Below are 23,449 nucleotides of genomic sequence, written 5' to 3'. Positions count from 1 at the left end.
AGAAATGATTCATGATCTCATGATGTCATTTCAATAATGAAATCAGAATGAAAATGTGACTAAGAATTCAAACATATTCTTTATCTGAGACTAGATTTTTATTTGAAAAGTGAATCTGAGACCTTTAATATTTGAAATAACAGGATTTGAAATCAATGTGATGAACACAAACCATGATCAGAAGTAATGCTTTTAGGCAATGTGACAACTGTAAAGTTTGATTCTGGTCTCAGACACAGTCACACGGTCAGTCTAGCTGTGATAAGCTATTATCTTAATATTATTTAATAAATAATCAGTATATATCTGTATAAATGTGAATAATTAGAAAATATACACTTAAAAAGTGTGATCAGAGTGAACTCTGCTATCACTTAAATAATATTAAGAACAGAATACTGAAATCAATAATTCTCTTTATTAATTTCCTAGATAAGATATGTGAAGATAATCATGAAAAATATAAGATTTCTCAACTTCTGATAAAAACAGATCTTATAAAGAGACTCTATTTTCATAATATCAGAGACTGAGTATTATCAAAAAGTGTTACTTTTATGCAATATATATATACTTATTTTAGTGATTCACTCTCTATACATGTGATTAAGAATTGTAGTTTTCTTATACTATACAGCTCTTCTTAAGATGCTGCTACTAATATATAACTTATACAGCTTTTCAATTCAGTATACACTGTATATATACAGCTCTGTATACTGAGACTGTGTTAGTTATTATAGTCTGGCATGATACTTACTTTTCACAGGTCATGTTTTGTTCAAGAGAGAGGAGAGAGAACATAACTACTGTTTTATTAAGAGAGAAGTAAGTAATTAATATTATAGAAGATAATTTAATTTCTTCTATATTTATTAAAAATTTAATTAGTCTATACTCTTCAATTTGAGAGTTTGTGTGAGTATTTTAATAGTTTTCATATCAGCTTGAAGTTAGTGATGATTTGAAGAAGAGAAAAGAGAGAAGAAAGAAATGAAAATAACTTATCTTTATAATATGAAAGTAGAGAATTGCTGTAATTATTCTCTCTAGTAATAAAGAGCTGTTTTCTGCATGTATCTCTGATACAGATTATGTAATAACTGTATACAAAGAATATCAATAGTGTATATATTAAATGAAGATAATATTACTATGTAATACTGTAGCTGTTTCTGTACATCTTAGTAAGCTGTTAATATTTTCTTTAAGTCTCTTTATATTTGATAAGTTAAAAATATATTTCAATATACTTTTTCTTTTATTATTATTATTATTATTATTATTATTATTATTATTATTATTATTATTATTATTATTATCATTGTTACTAGTATTATTATTATCATTATTATTATTATTACTATTATTATTATTATTATCATCATTATTATCATTATTATTATTATTATCATATTATTACTAACTGTCTTCTCTACTTTCACTCTTCTCTAACACTTACTAAAAATAATTATATTATTCTTCTTAAAATATTCTGTGATTCTTCAGATTATCAAGACGCGTGAGTACTGTTACAGATTGAAGAAAGAGAAGAAGAATGTAACAGACTTAGACTGGCCGCCGGGACTATGAATTTCACATTTGGTCTCATTTGATCTGGTCTCATACATTTCTTGGCGTGAATCCTGCTGGGACTGACTATTAAAAAACCATGTAAAGTGACTATATATCAGATCTTAAAATGAAACCATGACTTGAAAAAAATGAGACAGTGATCTCATTTGGTTTCATTTAGTTTAATTCTTAATATAAAGTTACTATTTTTAGACATTTTAAGGTTTTTTTTAGACTATTTTTAATTTTTTAAAAAGTAACACTTTTTGATAACACTCAAATGAGATTTAAAGTCATTTAAATCAATAAAAATAATTTAAATTGAGAAGTGGAAATCATGGTCTTATTTGGAAAATGTGACAAGAGTAGACAGTAAGTTTCACTGAAACAGTATGAGACTACTATCTAATGTTAAAATCATGTAATGAGATCAGTCGAATTGATAATGAGACTATTCAAAAATCTGGTTCTGGTCTCAGACACGGTCACACGGTCAGTCTAAACAGACTGCGTCTGATCAATTATATAGACTATTTTGTTACACTTCATAGATTTCGCTGAAAGCTCTGATTCTTGATTATCAATCCTGCTGAAAGCTCTGATTTTCAGTTGCTGATTCTCAGCTGAAAAACTTATGAAATTTCTATTCTTTCACTCTGAAGCTTCACTGCATACATTACTGTGTATGTGTATAAATATTCACTCTGATTGCTAATTCTCACACTTTCTCTTTCTTTTCCTTCTTTAATGTTTTTCACTTTGTTATATAAGATCTATAAATATCATACTGATCTATTTAGTGTAGATCTCTTACACTTGAAAAATGTTCATTATCTTCTTATTAAAATGATTATTCATTGAGAAGATATCTGAACATGTAACAATAGATAAGAAATAGAGAAATAATAATCAGTTAAATAAACAATGAGTTCCAATCCGTTAAATAAATAACTAGTTAAGTGAATACTGAGTCTCTAGATAGAAGCTTACTTATCAGTTATTCTTACTCTGTAATAAGATCTTATAAAGAGAATGGCAGTAAAAGATCTGAGAGTTCTAATATCTTAGATGTATAAGATATTTATATAATTATATTTCTTCTGATTCTGCAGATAATACACATCTGATAAATAATACAGCTATATCTACTAATAATATAACAGAACTCTTGAATATAAGTATAGATACAGTATCACAGTGACTCTGAGTAATATTGAAATTACAACAGTAACAGATAGCTGATATGCATGTGACTTAACAATGCTAATATGAGAAAATCTAATAATTATTTCAACTAGAAATCTTTGCATAAGTAATTTCAACACTGATTGAATCAGATATAAATATACAAGTACTGAAGAAATATCTAAATACTTCTATATATTTTGATACTTCTGATCTCAGTCTCTATTCATCATAAAAATTGAAAATATATGTGAAACTAAGTGTAGATAAAGATGTCATCAGTTTATTAACTAATCAAGATTGATATATCAATGATCAATTGAAGAATTGTATGAGACAGAAGTTTCATTCATGAATAAAAGCATGTGAATTGATGTTATGTATATCTGATAATATTATCAAATATCTTGATATTCTGTTCTGAGACACTGCTATACAACAGAAGATATTAGATTAATTACAGAGTGTCTGACAGAGAAATACTTCTCTTATAACATTCATTTCTGATTTCAACACTAAGATTCTAGAAGCAGATGATTAATCTTGAGAGAATTGAATAAAAATTAGCATGCTTAAGAAGATACTAACTTTTGACCTTCTACAGATTCTTATAAGTGTAGATAAAGATCAGACTTATAAATGCTTCTGCATACAACTCTGAATATTGAATGACTGTCTTACTAAGCTTAAGAGTATATAGAATAGCAGCAGAAGATGTTACATCTCAGCTACTTATACATTCACACTGAAGAATCATAATAATACAGATATCATGAATTGAGTAGACTTGAATATCTACATACAAGCAAGGATTTTCACTGTCTGAACAGGCTTCTGAGTCTCTGAGATCACTTCTGAAGAAGTTGCTGATCAATGACAATGAGAAGTGTGTATCAACTATAACTGATTAGAATATATTAATTTCAACTGCTAATCAGTCTACATATCTTCTCACTTAAAGAATAAATCAGTGTCAGTCTGTACTAATCATATCACATTGAAGAAGAATTTGAAAAATAACTATGAGAATGTCTCAGTGAAACAGAGAAAAGATTAGCTTCTGTTTAAATTTGTAAACAAAAGCTTGAAGAGATCAGATGATAATAATTTAAAGAAAAAATGACAATAAATGTGATTCTTGTATCTACTGTGATAGATAATATATATAATATAAAAGCTATGATAGACAGCAGTCTATACTACTATATAATAATTAAATCTTCAGTTGTAAGACACTGTAATGTTCAGTGTATTTTCTTATCAAAACTCTGACCTCTTACAGAATTTAATGACTCAAAACATGTTTGCATCTGTTACATGATGAAACTAAACATAGATATCAGAGAACATTAACATGAACATGCTTATATATATGAGATTGATAATCTTGACTATAATCTTATACTAGAACTCATCTGACTATTCAAACAAGGCATCTTATTTGATACTTGAAACAGAAGTTTGATATTTCTTAACAATAATTGAATTCATGAAGATGATATTTATAAGACTATGAACTTGATACAAATCTCTGTCAATGTCTATAAAATACTCTGAAAAAGCTTCTGACAATGTCACTAACAAGAATACTGATAAGATTGCTGATAGTAAGATTATATAGCAATCTACTTCACTAGTCTGATTAATCTTAAGAAAGCTCTAGAGAAGTTATTCTGCACTATAATAACAGATTCTTATACAAAACTCTTTCAATAATATAATGAATATCTAGATGTCTTCTGATAAGATAATATTATAAATATATTTCTCTTACAAGGCTCAGAAGTGAACTACAGTATCAAGTTAGAAAAGAAAAATAATAAAGATTCTGAATCATCATAAGGCCTTCTTTATAATATATCTTGAGATGACCTTCTTCTTCTTCAGAAGATACTTAATAATCTGATGAATAAGAAATTTATACATAATAGTAACTCTTTCACTGCAGCTTCTATTCTCTTTGCAAAGAAATCAGAGAAAGAATTCTGATTCCATGTGAACTATTGAGATTTGAATAGATTAATGAAGAAAGACTGTTATTTCTTATCTCTTATCAATGAAATCTTAGCATATATCAGATAAGCTCAATAATTTAAAAAGCTAATTATTATTACTTTATTTTATAAGATTTGTATCATTAAAGAAGATGAATAGCTTACAGTGTTCTGAACATGTTATAATCTCTTTGAATAAGTAGTCACACTCTTTGAACTGACTAATGCTCTCAGTATATTTCAGAAGTATATCAACTGAGTACTCTAAGATTTTCTTAATAAGTTTATATCTGTATATCTTGACAACATTCTTATCTTCACTGATGAATTCAGAAAGTAATATCAGAAATATATATAAAGAGTATTACAATAATTATAAGAAGCAGAACTATCAATAAATATTAATAAGTATGATTTTAAACTCAAGAGTATAAAATATCTAGATTTTATCATAGAAGCTGATAAGAGAATTTGAATAAATTCTGAGAAGATCTCTGGTATTCTTAAATGAAAAGCTTCATGTACTGTAAAAGATGTATGAAGCTTTATCAGATTTGCTAACTTCTATCAGTGATATATATAAAATGTCTCAGATATTATAATCTCACTTACAAAACTTATTAAGAAGAACTCAGTATTTCAGTGATTAGTGAATACTGAAGCTGCATTTATACAGATGAAGAAGATATTCATTAATATCTCTCTACTGATAATATTTGATTCTGATTAGAAGATAGTTATTGAAGAAGATTTCTCTGACAATATTATAGAAGAAGTTATATTGTAATATAATAATGAAAATATCTTACAATCATATATCTTTATATCTAAGAAACTGAGTCTCACTGAATACAACTATAAGATCTATAACAAGAAACTTCTTACAATAGTATACTGTCTAGAAGAATGAGACTCTGAGCTCTGAAGTGTCTTCAAATTTGAGATAATCACAGATCATAAGAATCTCAAATACTTCACTATCATTTGTAAGCTTACTGAATGACAGATGTGATATTCTGATCTATTAAGCTGTTTTTATTTCATAATACACTACTGTCTTAGTAGTCAGAACTTGATAACAGGTGCTCTCTTATAATGAGAGTAAGATATATTATCTGATGTAACAGATACTCACTGAATGAACTAAGAGCACTGACTCTTAGATCAGAAAATACTAGTTGACTATAATAAGATTATTCATGACACTATATACACTTCTCTGATTAGAACATTCTCTCTCTGAACTGACACTGACACTGACACTGACACTGATACTGACACTGATACTGACACTAATATCTCAACTTCTTCTGAATCTACACTGAATGAATTGTGACATACAACAGCTCAAACTGATAAATTTCTTCAAGTACTCACTGAAGCAGTATATCAAGAAATTCTCTCTTTACTTTATCTTTTCCTTTCAATTTCTTTCTATCTATTTATTTAATGTGTCTATCTTTAAGACTGTGTTCTCTTTCTCTTTTCCTTTGTCATGATATTGTCAAATGGTTTCAAAGTATCAGAAGATGTTAAAACACTGCAATTTGTAAACAGTTTTTGTATTCTGGGCTGAAATTTTCTGATTTTGCATATCTGAAATTGATGAATGTATAATAGTTAACTTTACAGATATAGGAAAAACCCTGAGAACTAAAAGTTCTCAGGTAGATGTCATAGTCTCTGACTGCATACATCTATAATTGAAGAATAATAATAATAATAATAAGTATATCAAGAAGTACTCTGATTTCTCTCAGAACTATGTATAAGAACTGACATCTCAGAATACTTAATTAATGACAATAATACTCTGTAATTCTGTAAATAATGCTGAGTTTCTCACTCTGAACTCTTACACATCTGAATAATACAAGAGATGCATGATTTGTATATAATCAGTCCTCTGAGATGTAAATAACTGTACTGAATACTCTCTTGAGAATTGTACTAATCTGAGATATTAAACAGCATCAAATGCTTTATCTGAAACTGCAATTATTATTCTTCTATTATCTTATGAAAGAACTGTAGAAAAGATCTACTGAATCACTCAATATCTCTAATAGAATCTGATGAGATGTAGTAATTAACTTCACTATTAATCTCTCTAAGAGTAAGAATTATAAGAATGTTCTGATTATTATTGACTGATTGAGTAAAGATGTAATATTAAAGTCTTATAATAAAATAAACACTGAGTAAGTTACTAAAGTCTTTCTACAGAGTTCATTCTAATAAATATATGATTTACTGAGATCTACAGTATCTGATTAAGACTGTTAATTTGTGAGTACTCTCTGAACAAGAATCTGTCAAGTTCTCAAGAATATACACTGTTTATCAACTGTCTACTACTCTGAGACTGATGATGTTTCAGAATAAATGATTAAGACTGTAAAGAACTATCTTTATAAGTTCTGTAATTATTTACAGAATGATTGATATAATCTTCTTCTATATACAGATATTATCATTAATAGTTGAGATACTGTTTTAACAGGTATAAGTTCATTCTTTCTTATATATTATTATTATTATTATTCTTCAATTATAGATGTATGCAGTCAGATACTATGACATCTACCTGAGAACTTTTAGTTCTCAGGGTTTTTTCTATATCTGTAAAGTTAACTATTATACATTCATCGATTTCAGATATACAAAATCAGAAAATTCCAGCCCAGAATACAAAAACTGTTTACAAATTGCAGTGTTTTAACATCATCTCATACTTTGAAACCATTTGACAATATCATGACAAAGGAAAAGAGAACACAGTCTTAAAGATAGACACATTAAATAGATAGACAGAAAGAAATTGAAATGAAAAGATAAAATAAAGAAAGACTGTAACAAAACAAATTATTAAAAGATAGTATATAGCTGTTTTAACAGACTATATCTGGTTGATTTCCTCCTCTTCATATTCAGATAATTCTGAATTTAGCCATTTTCTTGTAGCTGCTTGAGTTTCTGATAGAAAGTCTATTAAGTATTTAATTTCTGTCTCAGTTGAGAATAAGAATCTCATATTTAATTGATTTAGATCATACTTCTCTTTCAATCTGACTCTGAGACTATTGTATAATACACAGTGTATTACAATATACTCAGAATTCTCATTTATATTGCAGAATGAGCATTCTATTGAGTCAAATCTATCATTAAATCTTTGTATATAAGATTTGAAATAGTCATGTCCTAGTTTCAGCTGTATTATAGATGAGAATATTTTCTTTTTATATTTAATTAAACAAGATTTCCACTTGGGTTTTGTTTCAAATCTTGAATAATATATACTCTTCTTTTATTTCTGCCAGCTTTCATTTCACTTGTCTAAACAAGATTCTTTTATTTTTCTCTTTATAAAAGACCAGAACACAATTTTTTGAATAGATCTGCTTAATTCTGCACTCTTTTTTGCAGCTGAATCAGCCAATTCATTGTCATGAATATTCATATGAGCAGGAACCCAGTGCAGATGAATTATCAGCTTTAATATTCTTCTCTTTTGAATTTTCAAAATAGAGTTTAAGATCTGTTCAAGATTCATTTGATTATTATGAATCTGACTATTTCTAATTCTTTTTAAAGCAGCTTGACTATCAGAGAATATTCATACCTCTTTTAAACAATTTCCTCTTTTATAAGATTTTATTTCAATGAGTTTGAAAGCTTTCACTATTACAAATAGTTCAGCATCAAAGACTTCACATTCAGAGCCTAGATTTCAGAAATCTGAGATAAAATTGATATTATCTTCAGTATAAGCAATGCCTGCATCTAATCTATTCAAGTTCTCATTTTTTGAGTCATCTGAATAAATCAGAATAGAGTTCTTTATATTGATTGTAGAAATTCTCTTCAAATGCTGTTCATATTCTTTCTCTTTTGATAGTTCACTTATTTGTAAGTCTATAAGAGATTCAAGCTTTTCTCTCCAGAGAGATAACTTCTCATGATCAACTTTTTCAATATTTAAAGAAGAAAATTGATTTTTAATCAGAGAGTATAGTCTGTACAGTTGAGAAGGCATTTTCTTTGAAGAATTATTTTCATTTCAATTAAGAAATCTATTCTAATCCAGTTCATTTCCAGAGTTAATTGATGAAAATGAAGAAGAGACTCTTTCTCTGATTATATGATTTAAGCTCATCTTTACAACTCTCAGAGTATAGTTTATACAGGCCTTTTCAAATCTAATAGCAGGAGGAGGAATTGAAGCTTCAATTTTCATTGCTTTAATAGAAGATGATTTGAATACTCTCAGAATTCTTCTCAAGGCTCTGTTTTGCAGACTTTGAAAGAGTTCAGTGAAATTCCCTTGATTATTTCATCAAACTTGAACTTCATAATCAGCTACTGATGTAATACAGGCTATATATAACTGTCTCATAGCCTGGAAGAATAGACCTCTCTCTGTATTTGATAGTCTGATTATGTTGTTCAATAGTCTTTCTGTCTTGACAGTTCTTTGTTGAATGTGATATTTAAAATTCAACTTGAAGTTTAATCATACTTCTAATCATTTGACATTTACACTGGGTTTAATCTCTCTATTTAAAAGAGTTAGAGATAGTTCTTTCTCATTGAATCTCAGAAAGAAGTGAATTAACTCAGTTTTATTTATATCAAATTGAATTTGATTGATATCTGCTCTAATAAAGATTTTCTTTACAGCTTCTTCAATTACTTTCAAATTCTCTTTGATAGTTTTTGAGCTGTAGACTAGATTAATATCATTCATATAACTTGAAGATTGCACTATTCTCATATTTCTATTTTTAAATAGATATGCAGTGTATATTACAAATAAAATGAGTGAGATTGAAGATTTCTGTGATACTTCTATTTTTATCTCAGTCTTGTCTTATTTCATTTCATCAAAGAAGAGTTGTATACTTCTTTTAGACATAAAACAGTTAACTCATTTTATTAGAGAAAGTGGCAGTTTTAATATCTTCAATATCTGAATTAACTTTGACTTTGAAACATGATCAAATGCTTCTTTTATATCAATAAAAACTGCAGTTGAGACCAGACTCTCATACTTTGCTATTTGAATATCATGAATAACTGAGAGAACAGTGTCAATTGCAGAACACTGTTTTCTATCTCTCATTTATTCACTGAATAAAAGAGAATCATCTATAGAGCTTATAAAAGATAGTTAAGTAGCTATTATCTTTTCTAAAACCTTTTCTAGGCAGTTCAATAGAGATATTACTCTATATAACTTAGAAATTGAAGTTTTTCTATTAGGTTTTGCAAGAATCATTTCAGTGGCTTCTCTTCAGCATTCAGAATGATATTCATTTTTCAAGAGATTGAAAAAGAGCTCAAAATATTCATTTCTTAAGTAGAAATATGTATTCTGAATAATCAAGTGATTAATTGAATCAGAACCTGCAGCAGTTTTAACAGAACTTGAGAAGATAGCTGACTCTAATTCATCTTATGTAAGATCAGGTCATTTCCAGTCATTTTCATCAATGTAGTTGAGAAGTGATATATTCTCTTTCTCTGAATCTGAATCTGAATCTGGTGAGTTCTGAAAGAGAATTCTCATGAAAGCTTGACATTTTTTCTCAAAAGAGTTTGCTGTATATGATTCATTCTGAAACTCATATTCTAAGGCTGGAAGTTTTGCTACACTTCTTGTTTTAGTATAGTTAAAAGCTTTAAAAACTTCCTTCTCTTGTGCTTCTTTAAGAAATTTTTTCCAGCAGTCTGTTTTAGCTCTTTTAATATCTGAAAAATATTCATTTCTGACAGCTTTGAACTCTTCATCAGATATTACATCATTCTTTCAATTTCTTCTAGTAGTAGCTAATTCTTTCCTTTTAGATGAGATATTCTCATTTCATCAAGGTTTTGAATACTCAGAAGATTTTCTCTTTGAAATATTATCTCTAACACTTGTTAGAATAATAGATGTAATTAGCTTCACTCTATTCTTAAGCATTTCATTTGAGATATCTTGACCAGAATTTCAATATAGCTTATTCTGTCTTTCAGATTTTAACAGTTTTATGCTTTCTTTAACTGCTTTTCAATCAGCTTTTTCAAAGTTATACTGATTAGAGAGAAGAGGATTTTCACTTATTTGTTTTTCACTCAGTTCAATATTAAATTGAATAATCTCATGATCTGATTCTGATGTCTCATTTGAATTAATAAATCAGTTTATAAGTCTTCTTTTCATTAGATTTTGTGATATGAAGATTAGATCTATAATAGACTTCTGTTTCATGCCTTTTCTAAAGAATGTTTGTTGATCAGACTTATTAATCAAATCTATTGAATGCTCAAAGATTCATTTATTCAGATTATCAGCTCTCACTGCTCTCTTGCATTCTGAATTTCATCAGAGATGATGTGCATTGAAGTCTTCTGCAATTATAGAGTTTCTTAATGAAGTTATGTTCAGAAATTCTCTATCAATTGTCCAGATATTGTTATATTCCTTCAATGACTTTTCATTATAGATATTTATGAGCTGTATAGTATCAAACTCATTTTCTTTATCTATAATGACACTCACCAGAATATCAGGGTCAGACATGATATCAAATCTTAGATTAAATTGATATCTTGATCTCTTTCTTCCATAGACTACGGGCGCTAGCCACCCGCAGGATGCACCTTAAGCTAATTACATTTAACCCCCTATAATTAACCGATCACCGCGTCCGTCCTCTCGGGCCAGCCACTAATTTCCAGGGGTGTTAGTTAGTGGCTGCCACCGCCCACTTGGTGGTGTACACACCAAGCTTCCGGTTGCTGATCTCGGCCCCATTAGATGCCCATAGGCCTATCAATCAGCTGTCGTGGCCTCGCCCCGTGTTAGGGACTAATCATAGGCTTGATGACTGCAGTCCTCCCTGCCAGTATTAGGGCTTGGCAGGGAGCTTGCAGGCTCTAGCCTATCAGGGTGCCCTGCCTAGGGCCTAGATGCGCGTCTAGGCCTGCTAGTCGGGTGGTTTTCAAAATCATTCCCTGTATTTGGGGGGGAGCTAGGCTCCGATGACGGCCCTAGTTAGGGACTCGCTTAAGTAGTGTATAACCACTACATTAGGCTTGGCTCTATATCATTAGAACCTTGACAGGTGCACAGTAGAATAGTGGGACATTGGCACCTCATGCCGGCCCTGGTGAGTGTTCGCAGGATCTCGCTTAACTAGTGGCTTGGCTTGCAGTAGAGAGTTCTACCCCGCACCAAGCCTTACTAATTAGGCTCAGCCCCTATTACATGAGGGCTTTCATGGGTAAGAAGTGACAGGTGCCAGCGGTGGGATTCGAACCCACGCACCTCTAATGTGTGCGGCCTTGGTTACCAGTCTTACCAACTGGGCCACGCTGGCCTTTCTTATATATAATTATTATATGAAGATGTTGAATCTTCTAGAGATTACATATTTCACACTGAACCTCTGCAGTCTGATTCAGATCACTGATAATATAGTAATAAAGCTCTGAGACACTTATAACTGAGCAGAAATCTTTATAATAAGTACTAAATAAGATTAAGAGAATCAGATTAATGTTCACTGAGATCTCACTAAGTAATATATAATAGAAGATCTGATATGATTAAATCTTAAGAATATACAGATTACATACTTATCTTATACATTAAATTACTACTATACTAAGTATAAAGTGATAGAAGTTCTAGACAGTTATAACTACTATCTTAATATATTATCAGAAATTTATAATATCTTTTACATAAGCTTGCTCTGCTGTACAATCACTGATTCATTCTCTTCTCAACTGACTTCTAACTAACAGTTATCAGGAATTATAGAAGAAGATATTGAACTTAAGTGAGAGATTAAAGATATTCTTAATAAGAGATTCTGCAGCTGCAGCTAATAATATCTTGTGAAATAAGTTAACTATAATTATCTGATCTGAACTCTCAGCTTTGTATTATCTGAAACAGTGACTCTTGACTGATGAGAACTATGCATAATCTCATCTCTGAAAAGAAGAGGTTAATATAACGGGCTGTATCTGATTGTAAGAAGCCTACGCTGAATAGATCGGTATGATATTGATAGATCTTATATAATAAAGTGAAAAACATTAAGAAAGGAAAAGAAAGAGAAAGTATGAGAATCAGTGATCAGAGTGAATATTTATACATATACATAATGTATACACAGTGAAGCTTCAGAGCAGAAGAATAGAAATTCTGTGAGTTTTTCAGCTGAGAATTAGCAATTGAGAATGAACTGAGAATTAACGCTTTCAGCAGAATCTATGAAGTATAAGAAAATAGTCTATATAATGATTGAGCGTAGCCTGTCATATTAGTTCCTCTCTTTTCTGATTGTGTATAGTTCCCATTGATCAAGAGCCGCAGTCTCAGATAGTACAGAACTCAGAGTTCAGGTCAGATAATTATAGCTGACTTATTTCATAAGATATTATCAGCTGCAGTCACAGAATCTCTTATCAAGAATATCTTCAATCTCTCATTCAAGTTTATTATCTTCTGATCTCTGGCGGCTGTCAGTCAGAAATTAGTTGAGAAGAGAACAGATCAGTGACAGCACAGCAGAGCAAGCTTATATAAAAGATATTATAAATCTCTGATAATATATTAAGACAGTAGTTGTAACTACCTAGAACTTCTATCACTTTATACTTGATATAGTGATAATTTAGTGTATGAGATGAATATGTGATTCATATATTCTTGAGATTCAATCATATCAAGTCTTCTATTTTATATTGCTTAGTAAGATCTTATCAGATATTAATTTAATTCTCTTGATCTTATTTCATAATTATTATAAAGATCTCTACTCAGTTACAGATATCTCAGAGCATTATTACTATATTATCAGTGATCTGAATTAAACTGCAGAGATTTAGTATGAACTGTGTAATCTTTAGAAGATTTAACACTTTCATATGATATCTGTGTGTAAGAAAGAATGAGCTTACATCTATTAAAATAATATCTTGATCATTGATAGCAATCTCTGTATGTAAGAGAAGATTATATCAATTATCTTATAAGTGATTACAGAACTTATAAAGATAATTCTTCACAGTCTGAATTATCTGTTCTGACATGTTATTGATCTTGAGATGATAGACAGTTAACAGATAATATATAATCTTAAGAACTTGATAGATTCTTATTCAGAGAGTACTTACAAATTAACAACTCTGATTTAATACTATAGATCTCAGCAATTCATGTATCTGATAGAATGAGCTCTGTAGAAAAGCTTCAGTGACTTGTTTAGTATTCATCTTATTATAAGATTTCAATATTATATCTTTGCTCAATCAATTCATAATGATTAGAATATTTCTACAATTCTTACTCTCAGATAGATTAATAGTGAAGTTAATTACTACATTTTATCAGATTCTATCAGAGATATTGAGTAATTTTAATAGATCTTTTTTACAGTTCTTTCATAACATAATGAAAGAATAGTGATTACAGTTTCAGATAAAGTATCTGATGCTGTTTAATATCTCAGATCAGTAGAACTCTCAGAAGATCATTCTATATAGTTATTCACAGTCTGAATAATCAGTTATACATAAATCATGCATCTCTTATATTATTCAGATGTATAAGAGTTCAGAGTAAGAGACTCAGTGTTATTCAGAGAATTATAGAGTGTTATTATTTTCAATTGAACATTCTGAGATATCAGTTCTTATACATAGTTCTGAGAGAAATCAGAGTGCTTCTTAATGTACTGCTTTGATGAGAGTCTGAAGAAGTTCATCAGCCTGAGCTGCTATATACCATAGTTTATTCAGTGTAGAGGAAGTGAAGATATTGATGTCAGTGTCAGTTCAGAGAGAAGGTGTTCTAATCGGAGAAGCGCGTATAGTGCTATGAGTTGTTCTATCTTAGTCAATCAATATCTTCAATCTCTCATTCAAGTTCATTATCTTCTCCTATGATCCCTGGCGGCTGCCAGTCAGAAATCAGTTAAGAAGGAAACGGATCGGTGGCGGCGCGGCGGAGCAAGCTCGTGTGGAAGACATCGTGAATCCCTGATGATGTGTCAAGGCGGTAGTTGTGACTACCTAGAACTTCTATCACTTTATACTTGCATGGCAGTGTCTCGGAACAGGACATCAAGATGTTTGATGATGTTATCAGGCATTCGCAACACTGATTCACATGCTTTCATTCATGAATAGAACTTCTGTTTCACATAATTCTTCAATTGTTCATTGATATATCAATCTTGATTGATTAGTGAACTGATGACATCTTCATTCATACTTAGTTTCATGAACATTTCCATTCTCCATGATGAGTAGAGAGTGAGATTGAAGGTATCAAAATATGCAGAGTATCTAAGTGTTCTTTCAGTGCTTTTATATTCAATTCTGCAGATGTTGAAATTGCATGAGTTCCTTGTTAAATTAATTGTTGAATTTTCTCGTATTGAAGTTGTTAAGTTACATGCATATCAGCTATCTGTTGCTGTTGTAATTCTAACATTGCTCAGAGTCACTGTGATATTACTTCTATGTTCATGTTCGAGAGTTCTCTCATACTATTATTAGACATGATTATATCATTTGTTGAATATGTGATATCTATGAAATCTGAAGAAGTGTAATTATATGAATATCTCATACATCTGAGATGTCAGAACTCTCAGGTCTTTCACTGACATTCTCTTTGTAAGATCTTACTCTCTTTGTAAGATCTTGTTACAGAGTCAGAGTGACTGATAAGTAAGCTTCTATCTAAGAACTCAGTGTTCACTTAACTATTTAACTGTTTCTCTATTTCTTACACATTATTACACATTGAAATATCTCAGTGAATAATCATTTCTAATAACAAGATGATAAACATTTTTCAAGTGTAAGAGGCCTACACTGAATAGATTAATATGATATTGATAGATCTTATATAACAAAGTGAAAAATGTTAAAGAAGAAAAAGAAAGAGAAAGTGTGAGAATCAGTGATCAGAATGAATATTTATACACATACACAGTGTATATGCAGTGAAGCTTCAGAGTGGAAGAATAGAAATTTCATGAGTTTTTCAGCTGAGAATCAGTGATTGAGAATGACTGAGAATCAGAGCTTTCAGCGGAATCTATGAAGTGTAAGAGAATTGTCTATATAATAATCAGACGCAGCCCGCCACACTGATCAATTATATAGACTATTTCATTACACTTTAAAGATTCCGCTGAAAGCTCTGATTCTCAGTCACTGATTCTGCTGAAAGCTTCAATTCTGAGTTGCTGATTCTCAGCTGAAAAACTCATGAAATTTCTATTCTTCTGCCCCGAAGCTTCACCGCATACATCACTATGTACATGTATAAATATTCACTTTAATTACTGATTCTTGCACTTTCTCTTTCTTTTCCTTCTTTAATGTTTTTCACTTTGTTATATAAGACCTATAAATATCATACTGATCTATTCAGCGTAGACCTCTTATAAAGAAGATGTTTAAGTGAGAAGAGACAGATTATAAGACATACTATAATACTTTAAAGAGACTCTGTAAGAAAGTAGAATAATAATGATTTTAAGTAACACTTCTAATAAATTTAGACTGAACTAAGTATAGAAGTAATACAGATAACACTGTATATAAGAGATTGAAAAAGAAAATGATGAAGACTCTTATATACTAGTAGTGAGATTAGAAGAAGTTCTGAGAATGATTTAAAATTAAGATAAAGAGAGAAAGAGAGAAGAAAAGTATTACTATAAATAAGCAGTAGTAGAAGAAGATTAAGAGAATGTTAAAGTAAGAGATAAAGAAGTTAAAACTGATAAGTTTTTTATTAAAAAGTAATGAATTTTAATAACACTTCTGTTCTCTAATTAATTAGCAGAAGCTGACAGAGAAGAAGAGAATTAAGATCTTATTCAGATCTCAAATACACTTCATAATTCAGAATATTAAGAAGATAGCTCTACTCTCTGAGCATGTCAATCTGCTTATTACTGAAGTGAAATCTGAGACAGTAGATTAGAAAATGCGGGATTTTGAGACATAGATTAATCTAGCTAAGAGAAAGTAGCAGAAACCCTTCTCTGAAAAGGCAGTAAAGAGAGATTCTAAGATAATTATTATCTCAGATGAGAAGAAGAATATAAAAGACCTACACTGAATAAATTGATATTAATATATAGATCTTATATAACAAAAGTGAAAAACATTAGAGAAGGAAAAAGAGAAAGTGCAGAAATCAGTGATTAAAGTAAATATTTATACATGTATGAGGTGAAGCTTCGGGGTGAAAGAATAGAAATTCCGGAGTGTATAAGATGAAGCTTCAGAGTGAAAGAATAGAAATTTTATAAGTTCTTTAACTGAGAATCAGTGACTGAGAATCAGAGCTTTCAGTAGAAATCTAGAAAGTGTGAATGAAATAGTCTATATAATTGATCAGATGCAGTCTGTTACATTAGTTTTCTCTTTCTAAAAGTGATATTGCATATAGTTTTCATAGATTAAGAGCTAGCTGCTGTTTCAGATAATACAGAGCTCAGAGTTCAGATTAGATAATTATAACTAACTTATTTTACAAGATATTACCAGTTACAGTTACAGAGTCTCTTATTAAAAATATCTTCAATCTCTTATTCAAGTTCATTATCTTCTTCTATGATCTCTGACAGCTGTCAGTCAGAAGTAAGTTGAGAAGAAAATGAGTCAGTGACAGTATAGCAGAGTAAGCTTGTATAAAAGATATTATAAATCTCTGATAATATGTTAAGATGATAGTTATAACTATCTAAAACTTCTATCACTTTGTATTTAATATGATAATAGTTCAGTGTATGAGATAAGTATATAATCTATATATTTTTAAAATTTAATCACATCAGATCTTCTATCTTATATTACTCAGTAAGATCTCAGTAAATATTAACTTAATCTTCTTAATCTTGTTTAGTACTTATTATAAAGACTTCTTCTCAGTCACAAGTATCTCAGAGCTTTATTACTATATTATCAGTGATGTGAATTAAACTGTAAGAGTTCAGTGTGAACTGTGTAATTTCTAAAAAATTCAATACTTTCATATGTTAACTGTGTGTAAGAAAGAATAAGCTTACATCTGTTAAGACAGTATCTCAGTCATTGATAGCAATCTCTGCATGTAGAAGAAGATTATATCAATCATCTTATAAGTGATTACAGAACTTATAAAGATAATTCTTTACAGTCTGAATTATCTATTCTGATATATTATCAGTCTCAGAGTGATAAATAGTTGATAAACAGTGTATAATCTTAAGAACTTAACAGATTCTTGTTTAGAGAGTACTTACAAATTAACAGTCTTGATTTAATACTATAGATCTCAGAAATTCATACATCTAATAGAATAAGCTCTATAGAAAGACTTCAGTGACTTGTTCAGTATTCATCTTATTATAAGATTTTAATATAATATCTTTACTTAATTAGTTAATAATAATCAGAATATTCTTATAACTCTTACTATCAGAGAGATTAATAATGAAGTTAATAACTACATCTTATCAGATTCTATTAGAGATATCAAGCAGCTTTAGTAGATCTTTTCTACAATCTTTTCATAAAATGATAGAGAAATAATAATTATAGTTATAAATAAAGCATCTGATGCTGCTTGATATTTCAGATCAGTAGAACTCTTAAGAGATTATTCAATATAATTGCTCACAATCTGAGTGATCAGTTATATACAAATCATGCATCTCTTGTATTATTCTAGTGTGTAAGAATTCAGAATAAGAGACTCAGTATTATTCACAGAATTGCAGAGTATTATTCTCATCAATTAAGCATTCTGAGAAGTCAGTTCTTATATATAGTTCTGAGAGGAATTAGAGTACTTCTTAATATACTATCTCAGTGTGATTCAAAGGTTGCTTGAGTCAGCGTACGATTACAGGCGTACGCTGGCTTCTTATATACTGTACACTAAATTAATTAGTGGCCGCTATGGCCTCTTTACATTTGTAAGCAAGTTCAGAAGCAGCCATGTTATTATTCAGCAGTCATACATTCTTTCAAATCACATTCTTTCTCACCAGATTCAGTCACACTCATGTGATCATGTCATATGCTCTAGCTTCATGTGAATTAGCTCATCACTAGCATTTCATGATCATGTGATCTATCTCTGATTCAGCTAGTATTCTGTGTACACTCTCACAAAGAAACTTCTACTATATTACATCTCTCATTCACTAACTTTTCTCATTCTTCAATTATCTTCTTCATCATCATCATCATTAAATATTATTATCTCATTCAAGATTTCTACTTCTTCTTCTGTTCAACTCTTTCTATCTATTCATCTATCACATTATACACATTTCTGACAATGACTCTCTGTTTTCACAACAAGTGTCATTGTAGTGCTCATATCAGACAGTTTCTTAGCAGTAAGTATAACACATTGTGAAATATAATCAGAACTTGTTTATCTTCTAATAATCATCAGAATGTATTATTATAAATAGTATATGTTCTTCATCTTCTTATATACTCTTGACTGTTTTTCTTCTCAGCAGACTTCTGATCATGTTTTCTAGCATGATTTTATATAAATACAGATGCTGATGTTTGTTTTCATTCACATAGAATCTTTATATGTTGACAGATTCATGTCTGCTAATAATAGTGAACTCAATATTAAATTATTAATCAAGAACTTGAAGAATGTGATAATAAAGAAATTACTTATATCATATATAACTAAGTCTTCTGCATTCTTCTCTGCCTCTTCTGTCACTTCTTTCTCTACTGCTTTCTTCTCTGTTTCTTTCTCTGCTGCTCTCTCTCAATCTTCTACACTTATCTCTGTATCTGATTCTCTCACTTCTGCTATCTCTGTTCTCACAACTCTCACTTCTGCTACTTCTGCTCTCATCACTGCCTTTATTACTAGCTCTTCTCATTTTAAGAAGATATTATGTAGACTTGATAAATCACATTTCTCAGCATATACACTTCTGCTCTTCTTACTAATCTCTGGAATAATCTATTATATGAAGACTGTGTACAATACAACTATTTGAAGCTCAGTTATAAATACTGATTATTACATTTATTTCAAATATTTGTGATAAGATAATTGTTTATTCATATCAGAGAATTACTTCTCTCTTTAACAGTATTGAGATTATAAGTCTTTTCTTTTTTCTCTTCTCTTCTAACACTGATTTTTCTAGAAGAAATTGTTATGAGTTTTATTATACACAAAGTCATAGTGTTCACAGATATTAAGAAACTTTTTATAACTGTAAAGTTCAATATTACAGAAACATTCACTCTGATGAATTTCTTCAGAATAATAGATCTATAGCAGTCTATTCTCTAGCATCTGTTATCTGACTTCATGATGCAGGCAAAAGATATTCATGTTTTCAGAAATAAGAATGTGAATGTTATACTCTTTTACACTCACAGATGTGAGACTTGTATGTCTTGTCTAAGATATTATTATAAGAATGAGCTGTTTACATACTGTATTCTACTTTCTACATTTTCTCATATCTCTCTCTCTCTTTCTGAGAAGTCTTGTGCATGTTGTAATTGTATGTACAACTCTAAGATCAGCAGATGTTTGTTCAGTAACTGTTCTTATCTCTGATTTTGCAGTTTTCATATACTAATAATGATTCTTAGTTACTTCAGTGTCAGAGATCATTCTAATTGAAGATGATTACACTGCTGAGACTATTCTCTTTCACTCTTAAGCTTCTTCTGTCACTTTCTCTTCCTTCTCTGCAGAGAAGCTTATGTACATACCAGATTATAAGTATTCAGCTCTGAATAACTCTTATTATTATTCATTCAGTTCTGTGTTCTCTTCTTCTTCTGTTTCTTCTGCCTCTGCTCTCTCTGTCTTGACTTCTGATTCTGCAGATTCTGTACTCTTCTTCAATTTTTCTACACACACATGTACACATTTCTATATTAGCATTTCAGTCAATCTTGCAATAAATGATATTAATGTCATACACAGAGTGATAGAGAAATCAGAGATGTATACAGTGTTGTTATAAGAGTAGCTTACAGCTCTTAAATCTCTTATAAATCTCAAGTTTTGAGATTTTCTTAGTTTTTGACATTTTTCAGATGATGTGATGTTGGAAATAGATTAAATGTGTGATGTATGAAAATGAATGAAATATGTATGATAATATTTATCTTTTACAGCTAACTCTTACAATTGATGATCAATTTATTTCTCTTTTCTTATACTTTTTCTGCTAGTCACTACTCTTATATAATCTCTATATAATACAGTATTTAGTGACTAGGTTCAGCAGCTTTCATCTTTTATAATTCTATCTTATATATTATACTGTCTCTCTTCACCTGTTCAGATCACTATAGTAAATGACTTATTGAAACTAATCTCACCTGATTTCTGAGTGTTCTTAGAAATCAAGATAGCTTGATCTCACATAGACTGACCGTGTGACCGTGTCTGAGACCAGGATCAAACTTTACAGTTGTCATGTTGCCTAAAAGCATTACTTCTGGTCATGATTTGTGTTCATCACATTGATTTCAAATCCTGTTATTTCAAATATTAAAGGTCTCAGATTCACTTTTCAAATAAAAATCTAGTCTCAGATAAAGAATATGTTTGAATTCTTAGTCACATTTTCATTCTGATCTCATTATTGAAAATGGTACTAAATGAGACTATGAAATCATTTCTCACTTACATAATATTATAACATAGTGCTCATTTGTTGAAAATTCAATAGAGAGTATTATCAAATATCATTACTTTTCTGAACACAGATCATAATCAATATCATTTTAATTAAAAAAAAAAATGTAAAATATAAAAAATAATAAAAAAACAAAAAATAAAACAACAAGAAAAAATCACAATAAAAAAAAAAAAAAAAAAGAGAAAGAAAAAAAGAAGAGAAAGAAAAAAAGAGATAGAAAGAGAAAGAAAAATAAAAAAAAAAAAAAGAAAAGAAAAAGAAAAAAATAAAAAATAAAAATAAAAAAAAATCAAGATCACAGAGCTGCAGCACTTTTAAAATACTTACTTTTCAGAGTCTTTGCAATGTTTATTATCAATCATGTATTTCTCACAGTGAGAATAACACAGCTGTGATAAGTCATTATCTTAATATCATCTAACAAATAATCAGTATATATCTATATAAATGTGAATAATTAGAAAACATACACTTAAAAAGTGTGGCCAGAATGAACTCTGCTGTCACTTGAATGATATCAAGAACAGAATGCTGAAATCAATGATTTCTCTCATTGATTTCACAGACAAGGCATGTGAAGATGATCTTGAGAAATATAAGATTCTCTGACTTCTGGTAGAAATGAATCTCATGAAGAGACTCTATTTTCATCATATCAGAGACTGAGTGTTATCAAAAAGCATTACTTCAATGCATATGTACTTACTGTAATGATTCACTCTCTGTGCATGTGACTGAGAGTTGCAGCTTTCTCACACTGCACAGCTCTCTCTGAGATGCTGTCACTGATTTGCAACTCATGCAGTCTCTCAGTTCAGTACACACTGCGCATATGCAGCCCTGCATGCTGGGGCTGTGTTGATCATTATAGCCTGATGTGATACTCGCTTTTCACAGGCTATGTTTCATTTGATTGAGAGGAGGAAGAGATGTAACTGCTGTTTTATTTGAGAGGAAATGAGTAATTGAATCTGTAGAAGATAATTTGATTTCTTCTGCATTTGAAATTTGATTAGTCTATACTCTTCAATTTAAGAATTTCTGAGAGTGTTTTAATAGTTTTCATATCAGCTTGGAATTAGTGATTGATTGAAGAAGAGAAAAGAGAGAAGAAAGAAATGAGAATAACTTATCTTTATAATATAAAAACAGAGAATTGCTGCAATCATTTATTCTAGCAACAAAGATCTGTTTTCTGCATGTATCTCTGATACACATTATATGATAACTGCATACAAAGAATATCAACAGTGTATGTATTGAATGAAGATGATATTGCTATGTAACACTGTAGCTGTTTCTGTACATTACTGAAAGCTGTTAATATTTTCTTTAAGTCTCTTTATATTTGATAAGTCAGTAATATATTTCAATGCACTTCTTCTTTCATTATTATCATCATCATCATCATTATCATTACTATCATTACTATTATCACTATTATTATCATTATCATTATTATCATTATCATCATCATCATCATCATTATTATTATATTATTTCTGACTGCCTCTTCTGCCTTTATCTCTCTTCAATACTTATTAAAATCAATCATGTCATCTCTCTTCAAATATTCTGCAGTTCTGCGGACTATCAAGGCGCGTGAGCACTGTCACAGATTGAAGAGAGAGAAGAAGAAGATGTTCAAGTGAGAAGAGACAGATTATAAGACATATTATAATACCTTGAAGAGACTCTGTAAGAGAGTAGAATGATAACAATTTTAAGTAACACTTCTGATAGATTTAGACTGAACTAAGTATAGAAATAATGCAGATGATGCTGTCTGTGAGAGATTGAAGAAGAAGACAGTGAAGAGTGTCATGCAGTAGTAGTGAGATCAGAAGAAGTTCTGAGAATAATTTAAGATCAAGATAAAGAGAGAAAGACAGAAGAAGAGTGTTACTATAAATAAACAGCAGCAGAAGAAGATTGAGAAGATGTTAAAGTAGAAGATAAAGAAGTCAA

General features: G+C 29.8%; 1 non-coding gene across 1 annotated transcript; it reads right to left on the bottom strand.

Moving 5' to 3' along the window:
- Positions 1-12,040: 12,040 nt before the first annotated feature.
- On the bottom strand, positions 12,041-12,121 carry BDBG_16221. Its single transcript has one exon. It is a non-coding gene; the product is annotated as a tRNA-Leu (tRNA).
- Positions 12,122-23,449: the final 11,328 nt, after the last annotated feature.

The sequence above is a fragment of the Blastomyces gilchristii genome (assembly GCF_000003855.2).
Source record: "Blastomyces gilchristii SLH14081 genomic scaffold supercont1.2, whole genome shotgun sequence".
Classification (NCBI taxonomy): Eukaryota; Fungi; Ascomycota; class Eurotiomycetes; order Onygenales; family Ajellomycetaceae; genus Blastomyces; species Blastomyces gilchristii.
This window is presented reverse-complemented; position numbering and strand designations above follow the sequence as displayed.